The following is a 10,357-nucleotide window of genomic DNA, read 5'->3' as shown; positions in this document are numbered from 1 at the left end:
GTCTTTGTTTACACAGAAGCAAACCCCCTACATAAATAAATCAAAGCCTTATCAGAAATCAGATCAAGCACGGCTCTAGTGCTATGCAGCCAGGAAGCGAGACGCCCTGGCCTGACGCATGAAGCGCGGGCTCCCTGAGAGGTGAGGTTTGCAAGGTCGCCGAACCCTGCGAACGCCTAGTGGTCCCCTAACTGACGCCATCGTTATTCGCAACTGGCTGTTCTGTGGTGAGACCTGCTTTCATCGTGTCTGAATCATTCACTGCGTGGCGTTATCACCGACGAGGGTGAGACCTGCTTTGTCGGGTGAGACCTGCTTTCATCGTGTCTGAATGATTCACTGCGTGGCGTTATCACCGACGAGGGTGAGACCTGCTTTCGTCGTGTCTGAATCATTCACTGCGTGGCATTATCACCGACGAGGGACTCTGCTGTAGTCGTCGTCACCTGGAAGCAGGTCGTGCTGTCAGGACAGTGAGCCGTCCTGGGAGGGGGAGGGACCCAGGACAGGAGAACTGGCGTTTTTAGCCACGTTAACTTTTCCTGAGAGGATACGACGGAGTCAGTGAGGAAAACCTCCGAGGACTGATAGACATTTCGTTTGGCGACACTTCCACATCCTAGTCCTTCCTATCGAAGGGCCAGCTGGCCAAGCTATCTGGATTTCTGGGGAAATAGTAACGTGGGCTAAATTAGCTGATGGAAAATTAAATTATTCCGACAGAACAACACCAAGCAAAATTTGCTGAAGGAAGCAATAAATTAAGAAGCCTTCTTAAAAATGCAATATTCAATTATAACTTAAATAAATCCCTGGGGTATGAACCAAGATAAGTATATTAAAAAGTAATATGAATTTCTTAGAAAAAAGAATTTCAGTTTGGTTGAATAAAAACTCTCCAAGAGCCAGCTTCATTAGCCGGCATAACATCCAAGGCTCTTGGCGTGATTGGCTAATTTAAAACATCTTTTACAACCAATTTCCATATGGCCTCGTCATTTGTGTTTATAGTCTGGGCAGAAGTCTGCAATGAAGAACCGAGCAGAAGGCTTCGAAATATCAAGTTGGTTTTAGAGAGAGTTTCCTTTATTTTTTGCATTTTACTTTACTTCGAAATTTTATTTTATAGGTGATGCTGAATTCTGAGCAATACAGCCTATTAAAGAGTAAAAAGAAGAGAAAAGGACAGTAAACACCGAACAGCTCGGCTCTAGCTACTTCAAAACTCGCCTTTTGAAACGTATTATTTGCAAATTATAGCCATACTCAGCCTACAAAAGCCACTTCACCAACCCAGGAGTGTCATCCGCATTTCACCGATGACAACAAACTCCACTGCAGCCAGGTCCTCAGAATGCCTGGGAAACGGGGCCACAGACTGGCACTGCCACTTAATGCCCCCGCGTTCTAGAGGGATGGTCCGGGGCCAACTGCAATAAGCTGCAAGGATCTCCCTGCCTTGGGGTGACCGCGGCCTCCTGGGGCTCCTCCCGTGTTCTTCCCTCTCGCAAAGGCCTGCTGCCCGCATTTCCCTTCTCTTGCCGTGAAGGTTCATTAAGTGGCGCTGCCTCTAGAAAAATCTCCATCTCTCGTTTCCCTAGTACTCACGGTGATGTATTTACTTTTTATCGATGCCGATGTTTTCACTTCATTAAAATGTGGTTTGAAATCTGAAGTTTCCGGGGGAATCCCGAAATCAAGTTCACAAAATGACAGTTTAGATTTCTTAGTTTCATAAATTCAGATTGTAAAAACAGTAAAGAAAAATTTACCATGAATTAACATTGAAATCCTAAAGCTCCTGGATATGCTCATCTATAAAGCGGCTGTGATATCTCGCTTGTAGATCATGCATTTGGAAACATCGCCTCACGCTGGGGCTCTCCTGACTTGATCATCGCCTTGGACATCGTATTGATCAAACGGCAGCAGAATTCATAGACTCCTGGGGGATTCGGGGTCTCTCCCCTGATTTGGTTAGAGACCTCCTAGCATCAACCGTGTCCACCCTCTGTTGTTTAGGGAGGGGTGATGGCAATTATGGAAAGTTGGAATTTAAGGCCTGGATAGTAACAAGAACTGCATAGAAAAAAAACTGAATCTACGTATAAACTCATTGCAAACACTGCTGGGGTGTCCCAGGGAGAGAAAAAGCTCACTACTCATTTACGGGGACAAATCAGGATTTTTCACACACGGTTTTCTGGAAATAAGGTCGTTGCCTTGGAAGATGGTGCTCGCTCATGATTCGAAGAAGAAGATGCAGACAATGAAATGGATGCGCAGAGTTTTAAGAACTGGGGGTCAGAGGGTAAGGGAGGGGGACCACGCCACGTAGCCCCAGATGACGTCGACCCATGCGGGAACTCTAGGACTAAGCTCTCGAAAGAGCTATTTCTACAGATGCTGTTTCTGAAGGTGTCTCCTGGTACACTTTTAACTTCCTAAACAGAGAATCGCACATTGACCGAGAGTTTAAAACTTCTCCTAAGCTCAGTAACAAATAAAGTTTCCCGTGAGCCTTGTTTTCTCATCCTGTTTGCATTTAATTCTATTAAAATCCTGAGGTCAGGTGACATTAAAAGCGTTGCGAGCTTTTGCAGAATAGTAATTATGTATCAAAGTGAAGGCACCAAAACTGTGATTTTCAGGAAACGATTTAAATAAAAAAAAATCAAAAGAAAGGGGTCTTTGAAGTCCTAAACATGCACTAAGATAAAAAATAATTTATCTAGTAAATTGACAGCACAGATTTCGGTCCCTAGAAGCAGCGAATGAAAGCTCGTGGAAGGCAAGTTAACAGAGTCCACTTCAGCTGCCAGGGTGGGCACGATGAAAACAGGAACCAGGTGTGTGTTGATCACGCAGACGAGACCGAGAGAGCGTTCATGAGCCAACCTTCTCCCAAAGGTCGTTTCGAAATGTAAATCATGGAAGGCAAAAGACAGACTTTTTCCCCTGGTGGAGAGTTCGGTTCGTCCTCTGCTGGCTGGAGACATGCCCCACATGAACATGACCTCCGTCTGTCACCCGTCACCCCTGATGGTTTCTTAAATTACATATGCGCACACGAATTTCGTAACTGGACCAAGAGGAGACATGGAAGCAGAGAATGGCCTTCCTAGGGCTTCTGGGAGGGTGGTCCCCGAGGGCGGCCCGGGCCCCGGCACCCAGTCGCCGGGTGAGGCGGCTTCAGGGGCCCGCGGGTGAACGTCCTGTCTGCGTCTGGTCCCAGGAGCCCGCGCTGCCGTCGCTGAGATGCCGCACGATTTCCCTGAGGAAAAGGGCCTTCGGAGCGGAAGCCGCTGCGGCTGTCAGAGTCGGCACTCGCGAGGCTCAGCCCTGTGACACGGTCCGCACTGCACACCTGAGGACGGCTGACCAGCACAGCACACAGGCCTCCAGGCGTCCGGCCACGCTCCCCGGCCTGTGTCGCCCTCCCCCCCCGACCCCGCGTAGGTCCCCGAGGTGCACTGCGTCCCCCCCCCGCACCACACATCACCTCCATCCCTGCCCCGCATCGCCCCCCGCCCCAGCCCACGGCGCCTCCCTCGCCCGCGCCCCTGGTTGGCTGCTTGGTTTGCAGCATCTGGGGGTGAGCGGCTGTGCAGCAGCCGTGCCTAGCGAGGCCCGACCCCGAGGTTTACGGGACGGAAGTGTGGAGGGCGTCACCCTAGTTTTCTGATTCCGAGAACCCTCGGACCTTCAGAAGACTGAAATGCACGCTACACCACTGGCTGAAGTTGACGCTTCATACTGGTGCGGGGCTAAATGTCCCGTAATATGAGCTCCAGGACTGGTGGCCACGCAGGGACGGGCGGGAGCGCTGTGCAGCCTGGGACGGCAGCCGCGAGGGGCTTCGGGGTACCGCTGGCGGGGGGGGGCGGGGAACAAGAGGTCGGGCGCGGCGCACGTGGGTCCACGGGAGTATCGCACGGAGAAGGGTGGCCTCGGCGTCTCCCCCCTGCTCTGGTGACGGCACAGGTTCAGACGTCAGCTCACAATTTAAGCCAAAAGGTGCAGACGAGAAAGACGGCGAGACGAGACAGCAGAAGAGAGCGGGCCTCACCCCGTCAGCGCGAGCACGCGTCTTTCTGTTCCCCGGCAGGAACCTGCTGAAAGCATCGCGTGTAGCTTATACGTTTAAGTACTTTCATATTCGTTGACTTGGCACGTGATCACGGATGTCAAAATTCAACGGTCTGTCTTACTTTTCACTTCTCTGCAATGCAATTAACACCTCGGTCCCATTCCTCGTTGTCCATCCGATCACTTTTTGCTTGAATCAGACACCTTCTTTCAGAGACGCTGGGAAGAGTTTACTAAACCTTCAGTCCTTGGCAACGATAAACTGATAGCCAAGTCAAAAGAACCATCTGCTCTGACGGTAAAACATTGAATTAGGCCAATTCTGTGTGAGGCGCATAAATCACGTCTCGGTGCCTAAATACGTAGGTCTCAGGACAGTGTGTCGAGCCCGTGTGGGCTCCGCAGTGAACAATGTGGGAGGTGGCCGGATGCGAACAAGAGCGCCCGCTGCGCCCGCGTGCGCTGCCTTCACGGCCGGGGCTGGGGTGGTGTCCCCTTTTCGTCTCGTCTTTGGCGCTGACCTGGTCCAAAGGGCTCTCTCCCGCTGCTCTTCCACAGCAAGCGAGACCTTGCTGCCACTGGGATCCGGGACGCGGGCACTCTGGGACTCCGTCCAGCCCAACGCACAGCCAGGGGGGCCGTACCCACCGCCCCTGGTCCGCCACGAGAGGAAAGAAGGCTTCAGGGGCTTTCCCTCTGCCCACTGCAGGACTGAACTGGGCCGGGCAGGGCAGAGGGCGGGGCTGACAGCCACAGAGCCACCCCGGCAGCTTCTGGAACTCGCTTCCTCTGCTCATCTCAGAGAGGCCGTGTTCTCCTCAGCCTTAGCGTGCGGTCTGCTAGAATGTCTCATTAAATTCCGGGGCACGGAGTGGCAAGAGCGTGACCTGGCCACGAATCCCCATTATGGGTATGTTTCCATTTACGTGTGGTTCTGCTGCTGCTGCTGCTGTTCCCTGCCATACTGAAACCTATCCTAAACAAGAATGTCACTCCTGATGGATTTCTGTAGAACCGAAAAGTAATCCAGGTATGATGAGAGCAGATATACCCGAACAATGCTGGGAATAGCACTCAGGGTAAAAGCACGCGGTGGCTGAGGTTCTGAGTTAACGTATCGTGATTACACGGTTACACTAAGTACGTCTGAATTTTCAAATTTGTGTTTGCTCCCAGTCAAATAAGATGGAGATGAGATTTAATCCACCCTATGATTTTCCTAGAGTAAAACCAGAATTTTTATAGTTCAATACATGACACTTCACAAAACCAAACATGTATCAGAATTTCTAAAGCAATCTCTCAAAGCTAGCTGGCTTCAGGTTCTCATCCAGATGCATATGATTGAATGATATGTTTCACTAACAACGTTAAAGCGAAAGGGTCCTCGGCGGAAAAGTGTGTGCTGAAGGAGTCCTCGCACAGACCAAGCCCGCGTCGGCCAAGACCCTTTCCTTTAACGGGTATCTGTCGACATCGTTTTAAAGCCCAATACAACATATACAGACCATTCATTGAAATGTTCCAAGATAAAACTGAGCCTATTTTTCTGAAATAATACATGTTTTTCTAAGTAAGCAGTAAAACCTATTTATTTTAGAACATTTAGAAAATACAGAACTAAAAAATCCTTTATCCTACCGCACAGACAACCACTGAAATAACAGTTTGGAGTGGTTTCCCTCAGTTTTTGCATCTGACTTTTCTTTTTCATACAATTTTTCTTTTCCGAAATTGAGATTAAACTGTACGTGCTGTTTTGTGTCCCAATGTCATCATTTCCTATCGTATCATTAAATATTGTTATCACTGTGTTACTGACATGTCATTTAATCTTAACGATTGCACGAAAGCATAATGGTACACGGTGCAGTCATATGTAATCAATGCATTACACGATACATAGCGATGACATACATACCCATGCCACATCATTAAAATTACAGGACTTAATATCGCATCGCCGTCCTCTTTGAAAACCCTAGTTCCGCATCGGTTCCCTGGTTCGAACCTCTCCCTTCCCGAAAGGCCTGGCACGTGCCGGGGCGTCCGGGCCGCAGCTCCAGGCACGGCGCCTCCGCTCTTACGCGCCAGCAGGAAGTTTCCGCATCCGCCGCTGTCTGGACCCCTTTACGTGACAGACGGTGGTGACACACCTGCACCTCCTTCTGCCTCTGCTCACGGGACCCGCAGGCGTCAGGCGCTAAGCACAGCTCCTAGCGCAGAGTCATGGTCCCTTAAATGGCGACTATCATCCTCGCTTGAGTCACAGTTACTGCCAGGTATTCGGGTATTCTGGATCCCGACACATCCGTCCCAGTGAGACAGAGCCACACTGGAGGGTGTGAGTGTGCTGTCAGAAGGCCGCACCTTCTCTGGGGATGCTTGTCCCCTCCCCACTAACTGAGCTAAATACAAAGGCCCCTCTGCTTGCTCCGGCAGTTCCGGCGTTGTACACAGGACCAGAGGTGAGGGGAAGGTGGCGGGGGAAGGGGCTGAGCGTTTAGAGTTCAAAGGCCTGTGACTTCCGTCCAGTCCCGAGGGACTGAGTCAGCCTGGCCCAGGGGGCAGGACGACCTTCTCCAGCTCCGCATTTACCTGTCACCTCCAGGCAGCAGTGTACAAAGGACCTCTGAAATTATCCCCCACGAGACCCCGTGACCACGGCCACTCTACTGACACTGCCCACCCCGGCGCTCGGCGTGAGCGCCCCAGCCCCCTGGCTCCCGGACACGGCCCTCCCTGATGCCAGCCGTGCCCACTGCTCTGGAAATCTCACAAGCCTGGACATGTGTCTCTCTGTGAGGCGGGGTCACAGGATCGCTACGGACACAGCACAGGTGTGAGCGCTGCGGTGCAGGTACAGACCGCTGGCCCGGAAAGGGAGCACGGCGCCGGCTTGCAGTCATTGCCAGGTGCCGGGGGTCTCGAGTGTGTGTGTGTGTGTGTGTGTGTGTGTGTGTGTGTGTGTGTGTGTGTGTGTGTGTGTGTGTGTGTGTGCGCGCGCGCGCGCGCGCATGCGTGTGTGTGTGTGTGTGTGTGTCTGATCCACCTACCTACCTGCATACTTACCTAATCACATGCCTGCCTGCCTGCCTGCCTGTCTTCAGGAAGCCAAGAACTCTGTGCTCTTTGGTGTGCGCAATGGTAATCAAGCACGTCCATCCCACTAGCTCATGGCTTTCTTCAGTGAGTTAGTGACACGGTGACGCGGGAGAAATGGCATTGTAAACTTAAACGTTAGTTAGGGCCCTAGTTTGAAGGCTCTATCTAATTTGCATAAATCTGTCTGCATGCCGAGTTTAAAAGGCACCAATCTGTAATATCAAAGTTAATTAGGGCAAACTACCACTTCCTATAAATCCGATATTCGAGAACAACACAGATAAAATACAGACATTCTAAAAACGAATTGTTCTCACGGTTTGCTGACTAGAATACCTAAATGAAGCTCACACACCTTGGGTGCGCCCGACAGGATGCCCTGTCCCGATGCAGGCCGGGCAGGTGGGCCCAGGAGCTGGGGCGGCGGGCTGTAGGCGACTGCTCCGTGCTGCGGCCACACTGGGGCGCACGCAGGGCCCCCCCAAGCTCGGGGTGCTCCAAAGACCCGAGTGGGGAAACTTGAAGCACTGCAGCCGGCCGCATGGCTGGTGGGCGGGCCTGGCCCAGCACGTCCGCCGTCTCTCCTGCGGTTCAGAAAGCACCTGGAACATCCAGCTCGCGTGTGTGCGGTGACAGACGAGGTGTTCAACGCGACGTGGCCGAGGAGGCCACGTGTCCTGTAATCCTCAGAGAGCGGCAGTGGGCACGCTAACCCCACAGTCTGGTCCCTCACGCCCTCTCTGCACAAAGCCACCTTTTCCATACCGAGCGCCCATCACCCGAGAGGACAAGCGCATCCAAAGTGACAAAAACCCCTGAAAATAAGCTCCTCCAAAACATCAGTGAGAACCCTGCAAAACCTTTTCCAGAACTCTGGGAATGAATCCGAGGCTTGCAAGGGTCCGAGGAGAGTTTCTTAAAGAAGAACAGCAGACTTTGGGTGTTCTAACTCGGCCCATTCCCATATCCCACTCCGAACTCCAAAGGTCCCCTGAAAGCCAAGAGCCTTATGCCTACAATGTCTATGCAAACCAAGTCCCCTGAAGCCGCTAAGCAGGATAGAACAGAGAACTGTTACTACTTGGCTTGTCAGAAGCTCCCTTGAAAAGCTCCATCCTTAGAGTTTGCCTTTACTTGAAATGACCCAGAGCTCACCGTGTGTGAAACCCACTATCCCCAGGGCATTTGTCGAAAATAATTGCTGACAACTGTTCACGACTGCAGTGGCCTGAGACAGCAGTTCCGGCTGTGTCCATCGAGAGACTGACCAAAACCCTTACCGGGAAAAGCCTGGGGAATGAGATGTCCGTGGGGACGTTTGCAAAGCTCGGACATATTCCAGGGAATCGAGAAGGCCACGCCGACGGGCAGGGCTTTGTGCATGTCACATATCCAGGGAAGACCCGAAAAGGCCCTGAAATCTTGCCTCTGCACAGATGCCGCGACTTATGAAAATCAGCCAATATAACACATTACAGAATGGAGGAGAAAACCACAGGTTCATCTCAACTGATGCAAGAAAGACATTCGACAAAAGTTAACACCTTTCGTGAAAAAACCGGTCAACGAAGTAGAAACGGAAGGAAACTATTTCAACGTAATAAAGGCCACCTATATAAAAAAGCCCAGAGCCAACATCAAAGTTAACGGTGACAGACCAAAAGCTTTTCATCTAAGCCCGGGAATAAGACAAGGTGCCTACTGTAGACACCTCTATTCATCACAGTGTTGGGATTCCCAGCCAGGGAAATCAGGCAAAAAAAAAGAAAGAAAAAAAAGCATCCAAAGAAACAAAATCAACACGCGAAAATCAGGTGCACTTCTATACACTAATAATGTACAATTCGAAAATGAAATTAGGAAAACAGTTCAGTTTACAATAGCATCAAAAAATGAATAAGATACTTAGGAATAAACAACCAAGGAGGCGAAAAAGCTGTATGCTGAAAACTATAAAATATCGGTGAAAGGAATCAAAGACGACCCCAGGTAATCTACACGTTTAATGCACTCCCTGCCGAAAGCCCAACGCTGTTAGTGCGAAAATAGAAAAATCCATGCTAAAATGCACGTGGAATCTCAAGGGACCTTGAATGGCCAAAAATATCTTGCGAAGGAGAAGCAAAGTCGGGGGATTCGTGTTTCCTGATTTCAAAACTTACTACCAAACAATAATCATCAAAACAGCATGGTACTGCCACAGAGACAGACATATGGACCCATGGGACAGAATCGAGAGCCCAGGAAAAAACCCTCGCATATGTGGTCAAAGGATGTTTGGCAAGGGGGTCACGGTCATTCAACAGGGAAAGGACAGTCTCTTCAACAGATGGAGCTGCCACCGAAGGACTCGGCTGAGAGAGTGAGGGGTATGTGCCAGTCTGCCTCTGGTAAGGGCTCACTACTCAGAATACATAAAAACTCCTAATAGTCAGCGACGACAGCAAAATCAAATGACCCAATTTTAAAATGGGCAAAGGCCTTGAGTAGACGGTTCTCCAAAAAGATGTACAAATGGCCAACAACATATGCAAAGATTCTCGAGGTCAGTTTTCATTGGGGAAATGCAAATCAAAACCACAGTGAGATCGATCACCTGACACCCATTCGAATGGCTGCTCTGAGAGAGAGAGAGAGAGAGAGACGGAGGGAGGGAAGGAAGGAGTGGGAGGGAGGGAGGAGGAATTACAGTGTGGGTGCAGGTGCAGGGATGCTGGACCCCTGCACTCTGCTGGTGGGAACGTAAAGTGACGTGGCCACCGTGGAAGCGTGTGGTGCTGCCTCACAAATTAAACACAGAACAACCATGTGATCCGGCAACCCCACTTCCGCGTATTTCCCCAGAAGAAATGGAGACGATATTTGCACACACATGTTCACAGCAGCATGGTTCACGGTAGCCGAAAGGTAAAAGCAATCTGTGTGCATCGACTCAGGACTAAACAAAACGTGGTCTATACACACAAGGATTATTCCTCATTCTCAAGAAGGGAGGAAGTTCTGCCACGTGCTGCCACGTGGATGAACCTCTAGATTATGCCGAGTGAAATCGGCCGGTCACCGAAAGACAAATGCTGTGTGACTCCACTTATGTGAGGGCCCAGAGGAGTCGAGTGCAGGAATGCAGAGAGACGGGGGACAGAGAGGTGGTTCTGGGGGGCGG

Source organism: Pteropus vampyrus, unplaced genomic scaffold (genome assembly GCF_000151845.1).
Source record: "Pteropus vampyrus isolate Shadow unplaced genomic scaffold, Pvam_2.0 Scaffold90, whole genome shotgun sequence".
Classification (NCBI taxonomy): domain Eukaryota; kingdom Metazoa; phylum Chordata; class Mammalia; order Chiroptera; family Pteropodidae; genus Pteropus; species Pteropus vampyrus.
This window is presented reverse-complemented; position numbering follows the sequence as displayed.